General features: G+C 41.0%; 1 pseudogene; it reads right to left on the bottom strand.

Moving 5' to 3' along the window:
• Positions 1–3,960: 3,960 nt before the first annotated feature.
• On the bottom strand, positions 3,961–5,418 carry LOC147536773 (pentatricopeptide repeat-containing protein At5g66520 pseudogene; annotated as a pseudogene).
• Between the last annotated feature and the right edge of the window lie 7,742 nt (positions 5,419–13,160).

Here is a 13,160-nt window from a genome sequence, read left to right as displayed (position 1 = left end):
GTCTTGAATCATTACCGGTGAATATCAAATCATCAACATAGAGACAAACAAATAACATACCTCCACCTTCTTTCACTTTCATATATAAAGTGTGATCATGAGGACACTTTTCAAATCCATTTTCTTGAAAATACTTATCAATTCTTGCATTCCATGCACGTGGAGCTTGCTTTAACCCATAAAGGGCCTTCTTCAACTTATAAACTTTATCTTCTTTGCCCTTTCTAACATACCCTAAAGGTTGTTCAACATATATCTCCTCCTCAAGGATACCATTCAAGAATGCCGACTTGACATCAAGTTGATAAATTTTCCATGAATATTGAGCCGCTATAGAGATTAACAATCTAATTGTTTCCATACGAACAACGGGAGCAAATACCTCACTATAATCAATGCCGGCTCTTTGCTTGTAACCTTTAGCTACAAGTCTTGCTTTGTATCTTTGGACTTCTCCACTTGCATTCTTCTTTGTCTTATACACCCACTTCACACCAATAGGTTTGTATCCTTTTGGCAAATTTGTCAACTCCCAAGTATCATTTTTTTCAATTGCATTAATTTCTTCATTCATAGCATTTTCCCATTTTTCTTCTTGGATGGCTTCTTCATAACTAATAGGATCACAATCCATGAGAAAACAACACAAATTTAATTCTTCTTCATTATCCACAACTTCATATATCTCTCTCAAACTTCTTATTTTCATTGGCCCTTCATTAGAACTTCCCCCCGATGATGAGGATGATGGAGATGAGGACGATGGTGTTTGTGGGTCTCTTTGAAATTCTCTCGGTGGCACATCTTCTTCTTCTTCTTCTCCTTCAAGTCTAAGTTCAACTTGAACAATTTCTTTTCCTTTCCATTCCCATGCCAAATCTTCTTCAAATACCACATCCCTACTAAATAGAACTTTATTGACAATTGGATTAAACAACTTGTAACATTTCATTTGCTCATTATACCCAAGAAAGATACATTTCTCACCTTTGTCATCAAGTTTTGTTCTTCTTGCTTCCGGTATCTTTGCATAAGCAATACATCCAAATATCTTTAAATGAGATACACTAGGCTTGTAATAACCCCATGCCTCTTGTGGGGTCTTCATATAGACACTTTTAGTGGGACATCTATTTAACAAGTATACGGCACATGCAACGGCTTCACCCCAAAATTCTCTAGGCAAACTTTTTTCTTTCAACATGCTTCTTGCCATGTCTAATATGGTGCGATTTTTCCTTTCGGCAACTCCATTTAGTTGTGGTGTGTATGACGGAGTAAGTTCATGAACAATTCCATGTTCTCTACAAAACATATCAAATGCTCTTGAGGTATATTCTCCACCTCTATCGGACCTTAGTTTCTTTATCATAAAACCACTTTGTTTCTCAACCATGTTCTTGAACTCTTTGAATGCCTCAAATACTTCGGATTTATTTTTTAAGAAATAAACCCATGTTTTTCTACTAAAATCATCAATAAAAGTGAGAAAGTAATTGTTACCTCCATTTGTCATTGGCTTCAATGGACCACAAACATCGGTATGCACAAGCTCCAATATATTAGATGCTCTCCACCTCCCTTCTTTAGAAAAACTTGTGCGATGATGCTTGCCAAAGATACACCCTTCACACACTTTGTTTGGGTGATCAATACATGGTAAACCCCTTACCATATTCTTGCTTGCCAAGGTCTTCATCCCATCAAAGTTTAGATGCCCAAGTCTCAAGTGCCACAACCAAGATTCATCTTTCACAATAGAGTTTAAGCATTTTGCATCACCATGTTGAATGTTCAAGGGAAATAATCTATTCTTTGCCATCTTTACCTTAGCAATTAGAGTTCCACTTCTATCTCTTAATGTGAGATGAAGATCCTTCAATCTTATATCATAACCTTTTTCTAAAAGTTGTCCCAAACTCAAAATATTATTTTTCATTGCGGGAACATAATAGACATCGGAAATATAGTTATGTTTTCCATTTTTTAGTTGAATGAGGATATTACCTTTCCCTAGCACCGGTATCTTTGAGGAGTCACCGAACTTTACACACCCTTTCACACTTTCATTCACTTCAACAAACAATTCTCTTTTTCCACAAATATGATTACTTGCACCGGTGTCGAAATACCAAGTGTTTGTTTGTGATTCGTCAAAACCATCACAAGAAAATAACAATGTAGGATCAACATTAATTTCTACTTCATCTTCAACAAGGTTTGATTCTTCCTTAACTTGATTTTTATACCAACATTCATTACTATAATGCCCGAGCTTGTGACAATTATAGCATTCAATATCCCTTTTGTCTCTACCTTGGCTATTATAAGCTCTAGTAAAGTTTCCTCTACCTCTTCCTCTTGGTTCATTTGTTCTTCCTCTATTAAAAAAATTTCTTCCTCTTTGGTTTCCAAAGCCTCTTCTACCATTATCATAACCTCTACCATAACTCTCATAGCCTCTTTCTTTTGGGGATGCATATTGTTTTTCTTCTAAAGTGAGTTTTGCTTGAAGTACTTGATCAACCGAACAATTTGAAGAGGTTGCGACATTTCTATTCACCCTTTGTTCATGGATTTGCAATGTTCCCATCAATTCATCTACCGTCATGGATTCCAAATCTTTTGATTCTTCAACGACAATAACCACATTATCAAATTTAGGTGTCAAAGACCGTAAAATCTTCTCCATCACCCGAACATCATCACATTTTTCACCACACCTTTTCATTTCGTTAACATTAGACAATACTCTTGAAACATAATCGGAGACAAGTTCTCCTTCATTCATACTCAATCTTTCAAATTCACCACGCAAAATTTGGAGACGAACCTTTACCACTTTATCAACTCCTCTAAATGAATTCTTGAGAATATTCCAAGCCTCTTTCGATGATTTTGCTTCGGACACTTTTTCAAATGTAGGACTATCAATTCCTTGATAGATAAGAAATAAGGCTTTTTTATCCATCTTTCTTGAGTCTTTAAGAACACACTTTTGTACATCATTCATAAAACTCTCTTCTTCTTGAGTCGGTTCTACATAACCATTTTGAACAATATCCCACAAATCTTGAGATCCCAATAATACACTCATTTGAATACACCAATGTTCATAGTTCTCTTTAGTTAACCTAGGTATTTGAGGTTGTATCATATTTGACATTTTCTTAAAAGATCCCCAAAAATTTCACAAACCCTAGATCTCAGAAATGTTGAAAAAGCTTGAATTGATAAACTAATATGGCTCTGATACCAATTTGTTGGAGATTAGAGGTATAAATACTTCAATACACTCAAATAAACTCAAAAGATTCACATCAACATACTTTCATATAATAAAGCTTCTTTAGATCTACACAATCTCATAAAACAAGAGACACAAAGTTTTGTCACAATATTAAACTAGATATTGAAGTTAGTTCTTACCTTAAACACAATATTCATACTAGATCTATGTCTTCTTCTTCAAGTTTCTTGTATACTATTCTCCTTTTACTTTCTCTCTCTAGATTGTTCTTGAACTTGACTAGGAAAAGAACTCTCTACACCCTCTTAATTAATTTCATGAGGCTTTTACTTTTTTACCCCTTCTAGTTTGGTAAACCATTTACTCAGACCCACACTTTTATATTGGGCCCAAACCCAAATTTGGTTTAAAAGCCCCCTTTTCAACAAGAGTATGTCTACATCTTGACTGAACACATACCCTAGCCGGGATAAGTGTAAAGTGTTGGGCAGAGCATCACCGTTGTAGTGAAAATGTCATGGAGACATGTATGGCCAACCTGGTCGAGTTTGGCATTCTGAGTATTTTTTGAAAGACCCTTTTTTGTATTTCCCTTTTCTTGTCCATTTGAAGATCTTAATCATCAAAATAACTGATTTACAAGGCTGCCTTGGAGAATTACTAGAAAGCTCCATCAATTTGAATGAATTCTTAGCTCCAATTACATAATATTACCAGTAGTCATTACAAGAACAAGAACCATTCACAAAATGATGAAAACGTATGCGATCTCTTACGATAATAATTCGATTAAAGATCTTGGATATCAACTTCATAAAAGAGTGACAATCTTCACAAACCCTTAAGTTCTTCACAATTCGAATCGGAGTTCCTTGCTTTGTATTGATCAATCCAAAAGCAACAGCTAACTTCTCACTATGTTGAAATAAAGCTTGCTCTTTTTCTTCCTCATCTATATCAAATGAAATTCCCCTTGTACCAGGAACATGTCCTTGATTTCGTAAAACCCTAGAAACCTCATCCAACATCAACTGTATCTTACTTGCTTGTGCGTGATATCGATCTCCGGCTATAAATTCATGAACATCTCCATCCAATTCGATCAAACTAGACCCGGGTTCTTTCTTGATCTTACTATCTTTCATGGAACTTCTAACTTGTTCGACTTCATTCCATCTGCCAGTAGAAGCATACAAATTAGACAAGAAAACATGAGCTCCACAATGGTTAGGTTCCAACTTAATCATCTCCTTCGCTACCATTTCACCCATTTCAACATCTTTATGAGTTCTACAAGCTACAAGAAGTGAACCCCACAGAACTACATCTGGTTTTAATGGCATATCTCTAATCAAGGCCAGGGCTTCCTCAAGACGCCCGGCCCGACCTAGAAGATCGACTATGCATCCATAATGTTCGATAGTTGGTTCCAAATTGTACACTGTTTGAATCTTATCCAGAACATCCAGCCCTTCTTCCACCATTCCTGCATGACTACAAGCACTAAGAACACCAGTTAGGGTCACAGAATCAGGTCGAATGCCAATCCTCTGCATCTCCATGAATAAATCATATGCCTCTTTTGCGAGTCCATGAACAGCAAGCCCACTTATCATTACACTCCATAACCTAACATCCTTTTCTCGAATCCCCTCAAACAAATTAAGCGCAAAATCTACATTTCCGCACCTGGCATACATATCGATGAGTGCAGTTCCCAAATTTGTGCTTATACTTATCCGATTTTTATCGATATAAGCATGAATCCATCTACCCATATCTAATGCTCCTAACTGTGAACAAGCCATAATAACACCCAGTAAAGTAATCTCATCAGCTCGAATATCTGTTTTATCTTGCATCATTCTAAACATTTTAATTGCATCAATATATTGACTACTTTTGACATACCCTTTTATAAGTGCATTCCAACAAGTAACATCTCTCTTAGGACAACGATCGAACAACTTACGAGCAATCTCAATAGACCCACATGAGGCATAAAAATTTACAAGTGATGTCTGAATAAAAACATCAGAATCTTCAAACCCACGTTTAATTAATGTTCCATGTAAACCTAACCCTAGATTCTGATTCAATAGCTGAGTACAAGCCTTGAAAACAAATGGATATGTATAATTATTTGGAGAAAACCCTTCTTCTACCATTTGCTGATACAAGAAAATTGATTCTAAGGGATTTGGACTATGAGAGTAGCCTCTTATCATTGAATTCCACATGAAGATATTGGGAGGAAATTTGAGGTTGGTGAAGATAGATCTAGCATAGTTTAGGTTTGAAGGGTTCGAAATTGCAATGTCGGCAATTAACTTACCCACTGTTAGAATATCATCATCGATTTCACCATTTCTGATCAATTTGGCATGGAATTGTTTCAGCCCTTTGATGTTGGAAGAAGAAGAGGAGAAAGGTTTATTTGGTTGGAGTAAAAGATTTGAATTTAAATTCCCGCGGGTATTAACGGCTACCGACCTTAGACTCATCCGTTCCAGATTAGAGATATTTACAGGAGCGGGACACGAATGTGTACACGAACCTCCTCTTGAACTCCAAATCTTCTATGTGCAGCTAAGAAATAATGGGTTATTTCAACAAAAAAAAAAAAGAAATAATGGGTTAGTTTAATACGTGGGAAAATGTTTGGATGTGAAAACCATTTTCTTTCTTACGGGAAAGAAAACCATTTTATCATGTTAAAATTCAAGTTAAGTGTTTGATGCAGCCTTATCATTTTTCCGAGAAATTTGATAAGATTGAGAAATTTAATGTAGTGAAATGATCTGGCAACATGGGTTACTTTTAAATGACATGTAGTCTTAGATAAACTTATAACTTTTCCCGGTTAGTTTGTCGGAAAAAATTACGAGCAAGTTCTAACTTCACATTATGGGCGTATCCCAAAACCACTAAATTCCACAATTGAGCATCAGGAATTGGCATTTTATGAAAGAGTTTTGATGCTTCTAAACTTGATTCATAAACATACCCACTAACCAGAGCCGTGCCTGAGAATTTGAGGGCCCTGGGCAAAATTTAATTGCGTGCTTTTTGTACAAAAATAAATTACGAACAAAAAATTGAACAAAATATAAGATAATGAAAAATCATAGATGATTCACATGTGTATTTATATATTATTGTTTTTTTTTTTGTGAAAAAAACATTTAGCTTTCTATTTCTTAAAAAACACTTCAAAAACTAACAAAATACACCTAAATTAACAAACTGGTTAAGACAAAGTGTTGTGGAGCAAAAATAAAGATTGATTTAGCAATTATATTCTCATCCAAAACAAACTTCAAAATGAGGAAGCCAAGACTCGAACCCAGGTCAGTTGCATGGACATCCATTACCCTTCCCAGTAGAGCTATTACTCATTAGATGATTAAGTAGGTACATGTATTATATATAACATTAGTTGTGGCCCTTTTATTAGATTGGGCCCTTTTGAGGTGGGGGCCCAGGGCGGACGCCCTGCCCGCCCCCCCTCAAACACGGCTCTGCCACTAACCAATGTGTTTCATGTGATGACGTCTGGTTCAACCATTTCATCATATTCCTAGCTGAATGATAAATTGATAAATTGATGTCGGGATTAGAGACATAGAAAATTGATTTTTCATCTTCCATGTTTTGTTGGGTAGAAGTTCCAAATTCTATCTGTGCACCTGCCACCTTGCCCATTTTTCACGAGAGATTCAGAGAGAGAGATGAGAGACCCATAAGAGAAGAGAGAGACGAGAGGAAAGAGAGCGTAACAATATGAGGGTGGGAAGAAAACGTATTCTCATATTGTAGGTGGTAAAAAAATTTAGGCTTTTTTCTCACCTAATTTTACTACGGAAAATCGACTTTCACACTTTTTAGGTCCAATTAAACAGTGAAAATCGATTTTCGTAAGAAAATCGATTTCCTAGCCTGTTTTTCAACGTATCAAACAGACCCTAAGAGTCTCGAAGACGAGGGGATGTTTGGCTTTTTTTTTCTTGAAGATGGTGGTTCTGTGCTGAAGCAACTAGTAGTATCACTACAAAAAAATGTTCATAGCGGACCCTTTTCCCGACGACAGAGAAAAAAAACATAGGGAAATATTGCCCACAACCTTTGGTTGGAGTGGTAAGATGTATAGTCTTCCACCTTAAAGGCCAAGGGTTCGAGGCACGCTGAACAATTCAAAAAAAAACATAGGGAAATATTATATATTTTTTTACGATTGTTAAGAAAACTGTCAGCCATAGTTGACCACTATCGACCCTTTTCCATATAGCTGTTGGCATCAGGGTCGACCGAAGATTTTGGTAGGCCTAAAGCGAACTTTAAAATTGAGGTCCTTTTGTTAAGCTAAAAAGTGTCATTTGATTTCTCTTGCACATATATATTAACACTTTTCAATCTTAATTTAAAAGTTAGCTGGCTCGAAATTAACTACAAAAATGTAAAGAAGCAAATGTTAAGAAAAAAAATTCTAACTTCTAAATAGTTTAGTGTTCCAAAAAATTTCTAGAATACGTATTAGTTTTAACTATGAATTGATTTTTAGTTCTAAAAACTTCGAAAGATTATTTTGGTGACTTTCATATTTTTAATTTGGAAAAGAAGACCGAATCTTATAACCAACAATGTGGTGGCCTTGGGCGTAGGCTGGCCCTGTGTCACGGCCATCTTGTCAAGCCATGTTGGTATTGCCGATGGCCCGTGTCTTTTTGCTATTTTGATGCATTGTAATATGTCTAGCATATGCCTTAGGCTATCTTGGTATATGCCTCATGCATTTAGGAAGGTGCCTCTTGTATATAGTAGCTTCCTAGAGAATACCCTTGGCACGGGGACATAGATGTCATTTAGGCCAAACAAAGGAGTATGCCTGGTGAAAATATTGATGTTTCCTTGTAAAATTAGGCTAAACGGTTATTTGACACTATGTAGGGGAGTGGATGGTAAGCTTTGAGTGGAAGACCCCTACCTTCCAAATAGTGGGCAACAAAAGAGCCGGAAGCTTCCCTAGCCTTTAGGAAGCTTACTTAGTCATATGCTTGTTGTAATTTGTAGCTTTCAACTTACCATCAATAAAATCTTGTTGCTTTCAATTGTAGCTACCCAATATACTTGTACCCATCTCTTGTAATATTACTTTTGTTAAGCTGACTTGTACTTAGAGTGCGCACAAGTGCCGCACGACACCTTCCGAAGAAGTAAGGTCGTGACAATTGGTATCAGAGCATAGGATGGCGGGTCAAAGAGGGACGAAGGAATGGTTGGATACATTGGAGGAACGGGCTGCGCACTTGGAGGAAGTGATCGTAGGTGTCCCGGTGCTCCGAGAGAAGCTTGATGGATTGGAAGGTCGCCACAATGGTGTGGACATGACAGTGGAAGCTATGGGTGCAAACCTTGAAGATATGCAAGTACAAATCAATGACCTTCGAGAAGAGCAAGGTAATATGATCGATGAGTTGCGTGCGCAGGTGAACGTGTTGATGCGGATTGTAGGTACCCAGGATCGAGCCGGAGCAGCAGAGGCGCATCCTCCCCGTGTGCGGGTGCCGGATCCAAGATCCTATGGTGGAGCCAGAGATGGCAAGGAGTTGGAGAACTTCTTGTTTGACATGGAGCAATACTTCCGTGCGGTGCGACCCGAAGATGAGGATACCAAAGTCTCGATGGCGACAATGTACTTGACGGGGGATGCCAAGCTATGGTGGCGCACACGGTACGAAGAGATACAGGCCTGATGTGCCATCATAGACTCTTGGGAGGACTTGAAGAGAGAGCTCAAGACTCAGTTCCTTCCAGAGAATGTAGAGTATATGGCAAGGAAGAAGCTTCGGAAGCTCCAGCACAAAGGTACTATTCGGGAATATGTGAAGCAGTTCTCGGCGTTGATGCTCGATATAAAAGACATGTCAGAGAAGGACAAGCTCTTTTGTTTCTTGGAAGGCCTAAAGCCATGGGCTCAAACAGAGCTACAAAGGCAGAGGGTGCAAGACTTGGCCTCAGCGCAGGCCGCCGCCGAAAGACTCACAGATTTTGCTACGAATGACCAAGAGAGGAGGAAGCCTGCTGGTGCTGGAGGAAAGCCCAATCCCGGAAGGGGGAAAGGCCATGGTGGGGATAGGAGACCTTACCCCAACCGGGATGGCACAGGGTCAAAGACAGGCGCCACATCCGGAACAAAGACAGCTATGAAGTGTTTCCTATGTGGTGGCCCCCATCGCATACGTGATTGTCCGTCCAGAGCCGCACTTAATGCATTAAAGGTGACTTTTAGTGGCAAGGAGGACAAAGAAAGTATGCATGATCCACAGGAGGAGGTGGATAGTGAAGAAGAGGATGCAAAGATGGGTGCGCTCCAGGTGCTTAATGCTCTTGCAGGCCAAACAAGCGAGAAACCAAAGGCTTCAAGGGTGTTGATGTACATCGAATGCAAAGTGAATGGCAAAGCTACCAAGGTGATGGTAGACACTGGAGCAAGCAACAACTTTGTTGATGCAGAGGAGGCTAAGCGGTTGGGTCTGAAGCTCCATAAAGATCCAAGCCGCATGAAGGCCGTTAATTCGGCACCAAAGCCCGTGAATGGAGTAGCTCGAGATGTGCCCATGGAGATTGGCAAGTGGTCAGGAAGGAATAATTTTACTTGTGTGCCTTTGGATGATTTTCAGGTCATCATTGGTCTAGACTTCATGGTGGAGCACAAGATGGTGCCGATGCCGTACTTGGGAAGCATATGTTTTCTTGGAGATAAACCATGTATGGTGCCGATCGTTGCCGAGAAGAGTCGAGGCGACAAGATGATCTCAGCTATGCAGTTGGAGAAGGGCCTAAAGAAGGGAGAGATGACTTACTTGGCAGCTTTGAAGATGGAGACAACAGGAGTAGATGCAGAGCCTGTACCTGCCAAGATTAAAAGCATCCTGAAGGAGTTCAAGGATGTGATGCCAGCAAAGCTCCCAAAGGCGTTACCCCCACGGCGTGCTGTTGATCACCAGATTGAGATGGTTCCAGGAGCTAAGCCACCTGCTAGAGCTCCCTACAGGATGGCTCCCCCAGAGTTGGCCGAATTGAGGAAGCAACTCGATGAGCTATTGGAGGCGGGATTCATCCGTCCTTCGAAAGCTCCTTATGGTGCTCCTGTGTTGTTCCAGAAAAAACACGATGGTAGTTTGAGGCTATGTGTGGATTATAGGGCATTGAACAAGGTGACCGTGAAAAACAAATACCCAATCCCACTTATAGCGGACTTGTTTGATCAGCTTGGTTCGGCAAGGTACTTTTCGAAGTTGGACTTGCGTTCCGGATACTATCAAGTTCGGGTTGCAGAAGGTGACGAGCCGAAAACCACGTGCGTGACGCGGTATGGTGCGTTTGAGTACTTGGTGATGCCTTTTGGCTTAACCAACGCGCCTGCCACGTTTTGTACTTTGATGAATCAGATCTTCCATGAGTTCTTGGATAAGTTCGTGGTGGTATATCTGGATGATATTGTTGTGTATAGCCACAGCTTGGAAGATCATGCAGAGCACTTGAGGCAGGTGTTCAGGGTCTTGAAAGAAAACCAACTATATGTGAAGGAGGAGAAGTGTTCGTTTGCGCAAGGACACATCGGTTTTCTGGGCCATATTATAGGCGATGGGCATATCCGAATGGAGATGGAGAAGGTGAGAGCCATCCAAGAGTGGAAGGTGCCTACTTCAGTGTCGGAGCTTAGATCGTTTCTTGGACTTGCAAATTACTATCGCAGGTTCATAAGGAAGTATTCAGCCAGAGCGGCACCTTTGACAGATTTGCTGAAGAAGGATAAGCCTTGGGTTTGGTCGAAGGAATGTCAAGAAGCTTTCGAGGACTTGAAGCAGCAGGTTGCAAAAGATCCCGTATTGGCATTGCCCGACATATCCATGCCATTTGAAGTTCACACAGATGCATCTGATTTTGCACTTGGTGGGGTATTAGTGCAAGATGGTCACCCAGTTGCATATGAGAGCCGAAAGCTTTCCGAAGCGGAACGGCGTTATACTGCTCAGGAGAAGGAGTTATTGGCCATTGTTCATTGCTTAAGGGTCTGGAGGCATTATCTATTGGGGTCGAAGTTTCTTGTGAAGACCGATAATGTTGCTGCCTCACACTTCATGACTCAGAAGAAGCTTACGTCCAAACAGGCTCGCTGGCAGGAGTCATTGGCAGAGTTTGATTTTGAGATGGAGTATCAGCCAGGAAGGGTGAACAATGTGGCGGATGCACTGAGCAGGAAGGCGGAGTTGGCCGCCTTAGTTACTTCGGGGCAGAGGAGCATGTCCCAGTTGAAGACCACCATTGTCGACAAGGTTCGTGAGCGGCTGCAGAGTGATAAAGAAGCCAAGATCTTGTTCGATATGGTGAAGAATAGGCGTTCCACAAGGTTCAGAATCAAGGATGATTTGTTATATACCACAGGTGGGCGTCTATATGTACCGCGCTCTGCGGAGTTGCGGCGGGAGCTTATCAGGGAGTGCCATGATACGGTCTGGGCTGGCCATCCAGGCAACCGACGTACTTGGGCATTGCTTGAGAAAGCTTATTACTTGCCGGGCATGAGGAATCAAGTGGAAGAGTATGTGCAAACTTGCCTCATTTGTCAACAGGACAAGGTGATGCGGAAGAAGCCTATGGGACTTTTGGAGCCATTGCCGGTGGTGCAGCGTCCGTGGGAGAGTGTCTCCATGGATTTCATAAGTGGCTTGCCAAAAGTGGGGGAGTATACTTCCATCATGGTGGTGATTGATAGGTTTTCGAAGTATGCAACTTTTATTCCGACACCAGCTCACTGTACTGCGGAAGAAGTGGCCTTCTTGTTCTTAAAGCATGTTGTGAAGTATTGGGGAGTGCCTCAGACTATTATCAGCGACCGTGATTCAAGATTTACAGGGCGGTTTTGGACCGAGCTCATGAAACTCTTAGGATCGCAGCTGAACTTCTCAACGAGCAATCATCCGCAGTCAGACGGCCAGACGGAGCGTTTCAACGCTCTACTTGAAGAATATCTTAGGCACTTTGTTCGTGCCAACCAGAAGAATTGGGTGAATCTACTGGATGTAGCTCAGTTCTGCTTCAACTTGCAGGAGAGTTCTTCAACCTGCAAGGCACCTTTTGAACTGGTAACAGGGCAGCAACCGTTAACTCCCCACACGGTTGAAACAGGTTATACAGGTACCAGCCCACGGAAATTCACTTTTGCTAAGGAGTGGCAACGAACAGCAGAAATAGCCAAAGCTCACTTGGAGAAAGCTGCTGAACGCATGAAGAAGTTCGCGGATGACAAGCGAAGACCACACAACTTCAAAGTAGGTGACTTGGTGCTTGTCAAGATCAACAGGGATACATCCAGGTTCGTGAAGAAGCTACATCAAAACTTGGTGAGACGGTACGATGGTCCTTTTCCTATCATTGCTCGGGTCGGGAAGGTCTCTTTCAAAGTACAACTCCCAAGATGGATGAAGAATCACCACCCTGTATTCCATGCCAGCAACTTAAAGCCGTTCAACCAGGATCAGGAGGATCCCCAACGTGCCAACCAACAAAGATCAAATCCGAGGCCGGAGCTCCAGCCAACCAAGGAGGTGCAAAAGATAGTTGCTGATCGTCTTGCTCAAGCTCATCACAATTCACCACCAGAGCTCGAGTACTTAGTGAAGTGGAGGAACCTGCCAGATGCCGAAGCCAGTTGGGAATGCGCCAGCTCCTTGCTAGACCATGCCGGCAAGATCGTGGAGTACTTGGCAGCGAAGTCGTCGAGGACGGCGACATAACAAGTGGGGGAGTCTGTCACGGCCATCTTGTCAAGCCATGTTGGTATTGCCGATGGCCCGTGTCTTTTTGCTATTTTGATGCATTGTAATATGTCTAGCATATGCCTTAG

The sequence above is a fragment of the Eschscholzia californica genome, unplaced genomic scaffold (genome assembly GCF_041429995.1).
Source record: "Eschscholzia californica isolate CP2 unplaced genomic scaffold, dmEscCali1.0.p SCAF_5, whole genome shotgun sequence".
Classification (NCBI taxonomy): Eukaryota; Viridiplantae; Streptophyta; class Magnoliopsida; order Ranunculales; family Papaveraceae; genus Eschscholzia; species Eschscholzia californica.
Note: the sequence above shows the minus strand (reverse complement) of the source record. Positions and strands in the feature narration are given on the sequence as shown.